At 33.5% G+C, this 12,283-nt stretch overlaps 1 pseudogene; it reads right to left on the reverse strand.

Annotated features, from left to right (window-relative positions):
* Nucleotides 1-657: 657 nt before the first annotated feature.
* LOC141642051 (alpha-L-arabinofuranosidase 1-like) lies at nucleotides 658-5,079 on the reverse strand (annotated as a pseudogene).
* Between the last annotated feature and the right edge of the window lie 7,204 nt (nucleotides 5,080-12,283).

Raw genomic sequence — 12,283 nt, forward strand, 5'->3', positions numbered from 1 at the left:
TCGAGCAATGGTGACACAATAATATCGACATTTGGTATTAATCTTGACATTTGGTATTACGGGTAGATAATTGATCGAAACGACCTTCACATAAAACAATTGTTCAGGACATAATTTACATTGTAATCACACACCTATTATAACTTTAAAAAACCGATATTCTATTACCATAACTCCCCTTAACTCGTAATGTATTGAGTAGAAGTAAAAGGAGTAACAAATGCGAGAGTAATGTAATATCGCCTATATCATCTTTGTTTCTTTTTTTTCCGGAAGCAATCTAAAGCATAATTCTTCAAATCTAACCTGCAACGTTACAAAACCAAACGAAAATTCATAGTAGTTAATTATTAATCAGTTTCTCCATCAATTATTACTAACAACAACGAAAACCATGAACTATAGATTAATTAATTTGAAATAAACTCACCATTTTTATCGGCGAAGATCCAAAACTATAGTTTTATTTTATTTTATTTTGGTCTAAACCATCCGGTAATCCGAACCACATTGGGCCGACTAATCCGGATTTCGGGGCGTGTCCAAGGATTACGATATTTAAACCCTTCCCAATCGCAGTTGTGGGGGATCGATCCGCAGACCTCCCTACCAAGCGCAGCCCCATGCTACCACTGCGCCAACCAACGATTGGTAAAACTATAGTTTTATGACAAGGGCTAGGATCAACACCGCAAGAGTGAGACACATTCTATCAATGTGTCCTTTGCCAACGCCTGTAATGTACTCCGTATAAGTTAATGCTAGTATTGACGAAGTGGATCAACCCATAGCCGACAACGGTGGCGACAAGGAGGGATTAAATTTGAATCCTCCATTGTTGGTAATTGGTTACGTCGAATTTCTAAGTACAAGTATACTGATACATGATTATAGGAGAGTGTGTATATTGGGAAAAGAAATCCTAACCTGAAAAATCAAAAGCCTGTAACGAATAGGGCGGAAGCGAAACATTGAAGGAATATCCACTTCCCTTAAAGGGGGTTGTGACGGGATATACCTGCATCGGAAAATTTATGGCTGGTTCTGGTAAGGCTGATATAGTTGAGTACATGATGTAAGTAAACTAAGGGTGTGTTTGGATTGAAGAATTTGGAGGGAAAAGAAAGAGAGGGAGAGTAGGAGATTTAAAATCCCTTGTTTGGATAGCAAAAGTGGAGGGAAAGGGAAGGGAGGGGAATGGAGGGGAGGGAAAGGGAGAGAAGGGAAAGGGAGGGAGAATGGAGAGGTGGAGTTTTCCCTCCAAATCTTGCCTATGTTGGAGGGGAAACATTTTGGCTTGGAGAAAGGAAATGGAGGGATCCATTATCCCTTCCCTCCAAATCCCTCCACCCCTATTTTGCTATCCAAACAATGGATATTGCCTCCTTCCAAATCCCTCCCTTCCCTTTCCTTCTAAATCCCTCTATCCAAACAAGGCCTAAGTGAATAGATTACATACCTTAGTGGGATCTTGAAAGGTATTTTCATCGAACGCGTTTGACGACGTAAGGATGGTCTTTGTCAAGCCACTAAGTGGCTTGGATCCTTGGTGATCGTCAAACGTTATGGTGAAATTGGCTGTGGAGTTGCCGAAATTCACTACCTGCACCATAGCAATTCAGAATAATCAATAGGAACCATAATATACTATAGAGGTTTCAAGTTGTCAATGCTCTTCTTTTTACTTAGTTTAACAATTAATGTACTATAGCTTCCGTTTTATTATTAAGGATCCATGTCATGTAAAAACAGAATACTAGCTACAAACCTTGACAGTTATGTAGTTCTGGTTATCGGCCCCCTTCCAACTGATTACAGATGCAACAACAAGTGTATCGTTGCTCTGTAAAGTGGAAGAGATGAGCGATGCTCCACTTGACCGGATAAAGAAATGTTGCATCCAAAGAACTAGGAGTGCCATAAACAAGAGATGAACTGATGACTATTGCATCTGGATTCCACCTAAAATATAATTGACAAGTTTTACGAATTAAAGATACAAGAAATCTTATAACATTAAAAGATCAAATTCAAGTTTAGGATTCATCCAAGGGAAGGGCATCTTAGCTGATCATTAATGAAAATAACAAGCAAGGAAAGATAGATAGATGCATACTTCCTATCATTAGTATTAACTAAGAGCGGAGCGTAGCAAGCCATTGCAACAACATCACTGCAAACAAAGAAAAATAAAAACTCCAATTTGTGAGGAGCCAGCCCTAGTACTAGTACTAGTACTGCATAAATCCACAGAAAGTCAACGAATGTCAAGGTCGTTTATTTTGGTACCTATTTTTCTCTATTCCCATAAGGAAAGCCGCTCCTGCTAGTGCGCTGCGTAGATTTCCCAGCCCTGCATCAGTAGTCACGGCATACTCGCTAACAAAAACCTGTGGAAAAGGGCAAAAAGAGTTGGAAAGTATCAACAAAATATCAACAAAGAATATATAATTAAACATACCTTTGCCCCACCACGTGGCGTGGAATCGAAATGATGTTGATGAGCGAACATGTCGGACGCATTCGTATATATCTGATGGGCACAAGCCATAAGACAAAATGTCAGTTTAATTATATCGAATGCGAAAACTGTTTTAATTAAGCACTCTGAATAGAGAGATACAAAAACCAATTTGGATAATGAAAAACTTACATGATAGTCAAATATGTCCGCTGGATGATGCAATGCAACTCTGCTGCCATCGCAGTTAGATATAGCTTGTATATCTGGATAAGACTGTTTCAGGGCTTTATAAAGCTTCAAGTAATTTCCTGTTTAACAAATTACAGTGTGAGATTCATAAAGTAAGCTATGATTATATAACTAAACTGTGCATCTTGAATGTATATATACCATTGTAAAACGGAAAGTCACAATCTTCATTTCCAATTGCCACGTATCGCAATTGGAAAGGCTGTGGGTGACCCATTCTAGCTCGTACAGAACCCCAGGCAGAAGACGCATCACCCCTGGCAAACTCGATGCCATCCAACATGTCCTGAAACCCGGCCAATTAGCAGTTGAGCCATGAATAAAGAAAGGTAGGAAAAAGTTGAGATCTGTTTCAAATAAATTTTCAAAATTAACGTACCCGGACATATTGTTGAATATCTGAATTATTAGCATGCTCTTGACGGCTGATGCCTGCATATGACCCAGACTAGTAAACTACTTTAATTTGAGCATGAGAATACCAATGTTGTCCAAAGTTTATAAAAAAAATTAGTTACCACAGTTAACAACCCAAACTGGTTCAGTGTCAAGGTCTTCAGCCAGCTTCAAGAGAAAAATAGCAGCATGCATTATCATGAAATTGTGCATCATTGTTTAGAATAATATGAAAGGAAAAATAAAGGGGGATTGACATTGACTGATTGACCTACCAAAAGTTGCTCAAAGAAGCCTAGACCGTCGTCTGTCCAATAATTCCAGACATCTCCAAAATGTCCTGGTCTTTCCTCCCACGGCCCAACCGTTTTCTTCCACTGGAAAGAATTACTCAGCTTTACCCCTTCAACAAAAGTACCACCTGAAATGAAATGAAATGAAATGAAAGAATTGCTCAAAGTTTTTCATGGAACGAAACAAAAGTAAAACATTCATCCAATGCCTCTATCTTCAAACTAGATACCTGGAAACCGCATGAAAGCTGGCCGTAGATCAGCTATCATCTGAAACACGTCAATTCGGAATCCATGACCCTGCAACATAATCGAGTCGACTATTAGTAAAACACACTATATATTTAATTCAAATAATAAATTATCTTAGATATATTGTATTACCTTATAAGTATCTGCTGGCATTGCAGATATTTGGTCGAACCACAACAATCCTTTTTGATTGGTGGTGAATTGCAATCTGGAATTCGAATTTGAGCTTTTGGGTGTAAGTACGACCTCCATCCTCGTCCAATTTAAAAAACGAGATGGAGACCTGCAAATCAATACAAAAGCATTCACATACAAATTAACACATAATCACCAAATATAAAAACTAATATAAACACTGGAACAATTTAACTTACACATGGGTTGAAGCTAGAAGTGTGCCATTTGAAGTCGTAAACGACACTGAAACATCTACCCTCTCCAACGAACGAAGGTAGAAGATGACCTTGTATTGTCTTCCTTTCTCGATATTCTGCAAAATGAAACAACAAAATATATTATACCACAAAATACGTACAGTATATTCTAAGAAAACTGATAAGGATAAAGATCGAGGTTAACCATACCATTCCCCAAAAGCCAGGGTTGTAGACGCCGACTCCAACTTGGGAGTCTCTCAGAACCTCCACCCTTAGAGCAACCCGATTTTGCTCAAAGGGTGAAGAAAGGTCAGTGGAAACGAGTATTTCAGACTCGTTTCCAATGACACCCCAAGGAAGAATGTCAGACGAGGAAGAATGGATCCCACCGGCCTCAAACCCTGCCAATTAAACTAAATTTTAGTTCAATAATATCAAACCATTCACCATTGCTATATTTTGGAAATCAAAGACCGGCTCTCATCATATCATATACAAAAACAACATAATCCATTTCGGAATATGTGCAAACTAAAAGAATGCACCAACAAGCAAGCTCACTAGCACTTAAGGGAAAACCAATGGATATACCTCGATTGCTTACAAGCTCAGCCCATAATCCCCCCGAACCGGCATGATTTATTTCCTGCAAAATTAGTACCCTAAATTAATATTATCATAACAAAATTTTAATATTATTGTAGAATGTAGTATTAAACCTAAAAATTATGAACAATATAAAAAACAAAATTACTTACCTCAAAGAAAACCCCGAACATGGTTTTTGGTATTTTCATTCTTAGCTGACTACGGTTGATCCTAAGACATGAGGTCGTCTCAACCGGAGTAGCGGCTAAAAATGCCGCTACTAGAAAGAACACTACGAGTAACATTAAAAAAAATGAAAATGAAGAATGTTATAAGAGATTGTTCAAAGTAATTGTGTTATATATTCCAAAGTTGTGTTCTTTACATTGAGGGGATAGGCGGATAGCTATTTATACCTACAATCTAATATGGTATTTACAGTAAAGAATATGTATGATAAATGATAATAATAATACATCAAATAAGGCAAGGAGATTAATATGGCTTGATATGGTGCATTGAGTTGTTGGAGGACGTAGCCGTTGTGGCTGGAGTGCTGTGTAAATGTGTAATACCCCCTCAAGTTGGCGCGTGGATATTTGAGACGCCCAACTTGAATAACAATGTATCAAACGGTACCCGTCCGAGTGCTTTGGTGAAAATGTCAGGTAGCTGGACCTTTGTATGGACATAACTAGGACGAATAGTACCTTTGAGCATTTCATCGCGAATAAAGTGACAATCCACCTCGATATGTTTTGTCCGTTCATGAAAGACCGGATTGCGGGCAATATGTAGGGCTGATTGACTGTCGCAATTAGAGGTCAATGGGTTTGTCGTGTGAGACAGTGAGGAATGCTAAGAGACCTTTTAACCACTTTAGCTCACATACCGAGTAAGTAATGGCGCGATATTCTGCCTCGGCTGGTTTGCTTCTTTGTTTTCCATGAGATTGGAGATTCACCGAGGAAGACTATATATGCGGATAAAGAACGGCGAGTCAGTGGGCAACTGACGTATTTTTAATATTAGGTAAAGTAAAATCCTTTTACGTACTCTACTATTTTTTTTATTGGATATATTTTTTCACATACGAATTTTACTTTTTCACATACGCATTTTACAATTTTACCCTTGTCATTTTTTTTTTATTTCCTCACCAATTGATTTTTTTTCTCCCTTCTCTCATCCCCCTTCACCATCACCACCACCACCACCAATATCACCTCTGTTCAACACCCCTTGTTCCGTCAGTCCAGTTGTCGGCCAACCTCGCTCTGGTCGACCCCGACCCCTTGCTTCGTCGGTGTTAGCAATACATGTAACCTTGTATAAATGGAAATTAATCGAGGAGATATAACGATCGAAGGTGAAATTAGGGGTTTGATTTAGCAACAAATTACAGAAAAACACAAGTCAAACTGCCTATTACACTTATTGCCTACAACGTGAAAGCATCACATGATAAATGATTGATAATAGCCCCAAAGGATATACTGAAAGATCGTGGTCCGAATTAATAAACTCCAAATTAGTATCCTGTGAACAATGACAAAGCACAAGAATTATAGAGAAGTAAATATTATTCCGTAATTGACAAGCAAGTGAACATTAATTTTACTTTTATTAACTAAAGTATTACAATCCATTGTTCAAGTTTATAGAGTAATTAGATTCGATTTTAGGGGAAAAGGTATATGCAAGAGTTAATTTGATTAGATTTAGGTAGAAGAGTATGATATGAAAAATTTATGAAAAAGTGTATGTGAAATAGTAAAATTCGTATGTGAAAAAAGTAATTCCGTTTTTTTTTTTGTCCATATCCTTTACTCTACTATAGATGCCATCACTACCACAAGTAAAAATGTAGATCAGATATGGTAATTAATTTTGCGTACCAAAAAAGATATGGTAATTAATTTTGCCATATACTAGCTAGCTTGGTCCACTTTAATTTTAGGTTTAACATCATTTTCATAATGGACTTGTTTATATATAGAGACATGAAGGCTTGAAGACGATGAAGGGGACGGAAAAATATCGTAGCTTTCCAACTGTACCAAATTATATGGACTAATATACTGCAATTCTATGTTACAAATTTTATTCTGTGCTTTGTTTAATCAAAGCCAATTTTTGTAGGGCAGACTCGTATATTTTTGTACGGGTTTTAATTAATAGTCTTCATATTTTGCCTTAATAGAAACTAGTATGGATCCCGCGCATACATGCGCGTTATTCATAGATCTTTTACTTTATAATGTATTATTTAAGATTTAAAATTAACGTATTATTAATTTTTCAAATTTTAATATAAGAATAAAAATTGAATGGAAAATTATATAAAAGAATTAAGTAAATTCATGAAATGTACATTTTAATGAAATTTTTCATCACAAAACTAATGATTACAATTTATAAATTTTCTCAAATAATTTTAAAAAAAAAAATTTGTCAAGAAATTAATAATATAAATTCATAATTTTTTTATACGAATTAAATACCCGTACTTGGTAAAACAAAATTATGCGAAACTAATAATATCAAATTTTTTGGTTTTTCATATACGAATTTTAGATTTATACCAGTTTTGTTTTATTTTTAAATTAAAAGATTATAATTTAATTAAAAAAATTATAATAATTAAAGATTATATCTTAACTAAAAGATAATAATTTAATAAAAATAGAGTTTTGTTTCCTTATTTAGCCAACTTCCTTTGGAGGAAAAACTATTGAAATTTTTATTCTCTAAATATAAAGAGCAATGCAAGTTGAAAAAAAAAATATTATCCCCTTTTAAAGTGTCATAGAATTATTTATTATATGAAATAAATCAGTATGGCCTAGTTAAAGATAGAATATAATGAAGCCCAAGCCCAATATAGAGCAACTCATTTAGGCGGGAAAACTTGAGAATCTCTTATTCTTTTAGTTTAAGGGGGATTAATAGAAAGAGTTCTAATTAGGCAACTAGTCAAGAATATCACTCTCTCTTTTAAATCGTAGTTAATAGTTTTTGTTTGTCTTATGTAAATTATTCATGGGACAGAAAGAGTATATACAATTAAGCGTATAGTAGGTCTTATGAGATACCGTCTCTCATAAATATAATGTAAAATAGTTTCACTATACCATTGTAAAACTTTTTGATGCCCCAATCATGAAAAAAAGTGGTTTGATGAAAATTATTTCGGTAGATATTACGAAGTATTTAATTTTACTATAATACTTGTATAAAACGATTTTACAATAGAATTATCATATAATTATAGGGCGAGTTACTGAGTTAGCAATATGCACCGTATGGGAGCCATGGCCAATTCTACGTGTAAACCTTTCTTTGCATGAGCCTCTACAATGACCATGATACACACCAGGGCCCATTGATTCCCACTTTCACTAATAAATTAAATGCTTCAACAAATGTTGTTGAAGATGGGTTATATTTCATTATAAGGTGAAAATGGAGTAAAATGTGACCAATGTAAGACGAAAATATAACCATTTTTAAATTAAAAGTTACTAGAACGATTTTCGAAGCTATTACAGTTAGTCATAAAAATGGTCACATTTATCGTTAAAATGACGACATTTGACCCATCTTTAGTTTGTGCCGAAACGTGTCCGTCTTCAATAAGAATATGTGAAAGTAACCGTATCGTTGTAGGTAATAATATGATACTTCGTATCATTATCGCACATTTCCATTTGTGTCCTAATAAACACGATCAGAAAATTAATTATTTTCTTAATTTGTCAATAACAGTCCTATAAAAGCTACGTTAATGGTTTTTCAAGGTACTATTCACATTGAATAAATGCATAAACCCCATAAATTGTTCTCTAGGACCTATCTTACAATAAGACGAGCCCAATTAAAATTAAGTCCAAATAATTTTCACCTCTCAACTTCTATTAGTTTACTACTTTACTTTCCCTCCTATTTCGTACTACACTACAATTTGCGGACCTAAAATTAGGTCGACCACTACCCCCAAGCCATTGTTGTAATGGTAACTCCTATAAACGGACAACGTTCTCTCTGGCCGAATACCGTGTGCGACTGTGCTCCTCGATACAAATATTTCTCTCAAGCCCCTGAATTTTTAACTTAAAACATTAAGCTTTCAAACTAAAATTGGACTTGAACAAAAATAAAACAATACTCTATAACCTTTAATGAAAATAAACAAATTAAAAAATTAAGTTTTCTTCATAATTATATAAGTTTTCAAGGTAAGACTTTTAAATGTTATAAACATATTAATTTTCAACTTAAAACCAAAAGTTCTCATAATAAAAACATGAATATTTAAGTCAAAGGTAAAATTGAGCACTTTAATTTTAAAACATGGAATTTAACTTGAAAACATCATGGTTTAAGCTTAAAACTTTGTAACTGAAATTCAAAGTTTTCAATGTAAAAAAAATGAATATTTAAGTTATAACTAAATTAAGAAGTATTAAATTTGAATTTTAAAAAATATGCGACTTTGAAGATTTCCAAACCTAATAGATGGTGATTGGCGTATTATTGGCAATCTTTGATTTTCCGTTTCTATTGATTGATGGAGGAAGTAATGGGCCAAATGAAGCTGGTGAGTATGACAATCGTGAAAGTGGCGAGGAGGCGGTAGTGGTTTTTAACCGTTGTTATAGCCTGTATCTGTAGTAGTGGAAATTGAGGAGTATATTTTTAACATAATGTAGTGTGCCAAAAATATTTGACATTTCCATAGAAAAACAAAAAGTTGGACGGACTTTAGCCATGTATCACCACCGTTTATGGTGAATAATGGATCGTCAATCGTCATTAGTACATTTTACTCAGATCATCTACTCTTAATTGTCATCCTCATAAAAAAATTTACTCAGATCATCTACTCTTAATTGTCATCCTCATAAAAAAAACTCAATATACAAAACATTCTAAAAAGATAATGTATGGTTGATACTTGATAGTGTTGATTCTCTAAAAAAAGAAAGAAATATTTGTGATTGATAATGTTGCCATTTTTTATGGTTTCGAATCCCAAATATATCATTGACATGAAGCAAATTTAAAAAGTGGACTTTTGAGAGGATGTTTTGAATTAGGTGAGTACTTTGTAATGGGGAAAATATAATCAATCAATCAGTAGTGTATTAAAAACGTTGTAGTTTATAAGGCAAGTTTATACACCCAATAAAAATTCAAAAATTTTATGATCATGACATGTGGCAGAAGCCATCTGCATATGATATGTGGCAAATGGTTTCTACTTTAATATAATATATGATATGATATGATGGTATAACTAGTTTAGACCTCGTGCATATAATGCACGGTATTTAAAGTTTAATATTTTTATATATAAAATTATTTATATAATATTGATACCTTATAATTGTTTACATTTGTCATCATTATATTTTGCTTGGATAAATAAAAGTTAGAATTGAAAATTAGCTAAGAGAATTGAGTCATGAGTTGAAATATATTCTGATGAAAATATTTTTATAGCATAAACTAATGAGTCTCAATTTATATTTTTGTTTTTCAATTTTCTTTGTCACGAAAGTAATAACAACGGTCGTTTTAAAGATTAATAAAAGATTTAGCAATTTTTATAGTTTTATATCAAATTTTTTATTTTAATTAAAATAATATAGTTTAGAGTTTAATGAAAATAATATAATTTGATGAAAAGATTAATTTTAATGAAAAGATTAATTTTAATGAAAATATAATAAATGAATTAAATTGTAATTGTTAGTTTCCTTATTTAGTGAATGGACATAAGTATAGCAGTTCATAGACTATACATCTGAGGTAGTACCTCTTATTGTTTATTTTCTGAGTTTTATTTTAAAGTTTTTGAGTTCTGCTTTAGTATAAAGTTTTTGAGCACATTACCTAAAACATTACACTAAAAAAATATAATATTGCTCAAAAACTATATTTATAAATGGTAATATGCTCAGAAAAAATGTGTATATGCTCAAAAACTACAAGGTCTGAGGTACTACCTCAGATGCGTAATCCTTTTTCTCTAAGTATAGTTAGTTTCCTTTTTTGAGAATATGATTTTTTGGCGGAAAATGATAGAATTCGCCTATTCATTTAGTAAATAGATGATTCTTTCCTTAAATGGCTCATTTACCAACTTAATAACCGGTTTGTTCAATTCGGTTCAGGACCAATTCAAATATCGAAATAACCTAATTTACTAGACCGTGGACTGACAAAATAAATTGTAGTTTGGCCTAATCATGAGGTCTACCTTGTATATCCAAATCGTTTTGGAGATTACTATGCATGTTTAGTATACTTTACAAAGGAAGGAAATCATAAGCAATATTATGAGGTAAGATTCATATCATATTTTACCATTTATAACTCCATCGTTATTATTATAAAAGTATACTTAGTCCACAACCATATGAAAAGTAGGTTAAATTATTTTTCTAAAAACCTATTCTCACATTGTGAAAAATAAAAAATTCATAGAAAATTACAATCATGAACAAGGTTTCTCTCATCTTCTTCATTATTATGTCCTTTGTTTTGCTCCACGGTATGTAGCTTTTTTATCTAAAAGATATTTCCTATATCAAATGTATTTTAAAATTTCTCGTTGTTATATATAGCTATGTTTTTCAACTCTAATTTGTTTTTTTTTTATTAAAACACGAGCAGAAGTGTAGCATATGAGTATGGTTGCATTAGACCGGACACTCGGTTCAACTTCCGAAATGTAACAAGATAACGTGCGTGCAATATTGTGCTGCAAATTCCCCTGGAGGATGGGAAAACGGTACTTGCCTTGATGATCATGCTTGTTGTTGTCAAACTGGGCCCATTCCTCCTGTTAATGAGCCCACTCATTAATATTATTATTTATCAATAAATATCTAAATATATTTTACTTTGTGCAATGTTTATTTCTGAATAATTTTCCTTTCTTGGAATGTTATCAATTTTGATCTTTGTGGGTTATGGGCTTGAATCTTCTTATATTTAATTCGAGCAATGGTGACACAATAATATCGACATTTGGTATTAATCTTGACATTTGGTATTACGGGTAGATAATTGATCGAAACGACCTTCACATAAAACAATTGTTCAGGACATAATTTACATTGTAATCACACACCTATTATAACTTTAAAAAACCGATATTCTATTACCATAACTCCCCTTAACTCGTAATGTATTGAGTAGAAGTAAAAGGAGTAACAAATGCGAGAGTAATGTAATATCGCCTATATCATCTTTGTTTCTTTTTTTTCCGGAAGCAATCTAAAGCATAATTCTTCAAATCTAACCTGCAACGTTACAAAACCAAACGAAAATTCATAGTAGTTAATTATTAATCAGTTTCTCCATCAATTATTACTAACAACAACGAAAACCATGAACTATAGATTAATTAATTTGAAATAAACTCACCATTTTTATCGGCGAAGATCCAAAACTATAGTTTTATTTTATTTTATTTTGGTCTAAACCATCCGGTAATCCGAACCACATTGGGCCGACTAATCCGGATTTCGGGGCGTGTCCAAGGATTACGATATTTAAACCCTTCCCAATCGCAGTTGTGGGGGATCGATCCGCAGACCTCCCTACCAAGCGCAGCCCCATGCTACCACTGCGCCAACCAACGATTGGTAAAA

This window comes from Silene latifolia, chromosome 2 (genome assembly GCF_048544455.1).
Source record: "Silene latifolia isolate original U9 population chromosome 2, ASM4854445v1, whole genome shotgun sequence".
Lineage (NCBI taxonomy): Eukaryota > Viridiplantae > Streptophyta > Magnoliopsida > Caryophyllales > Caryophyllaceae > Silene > Silene latifolia.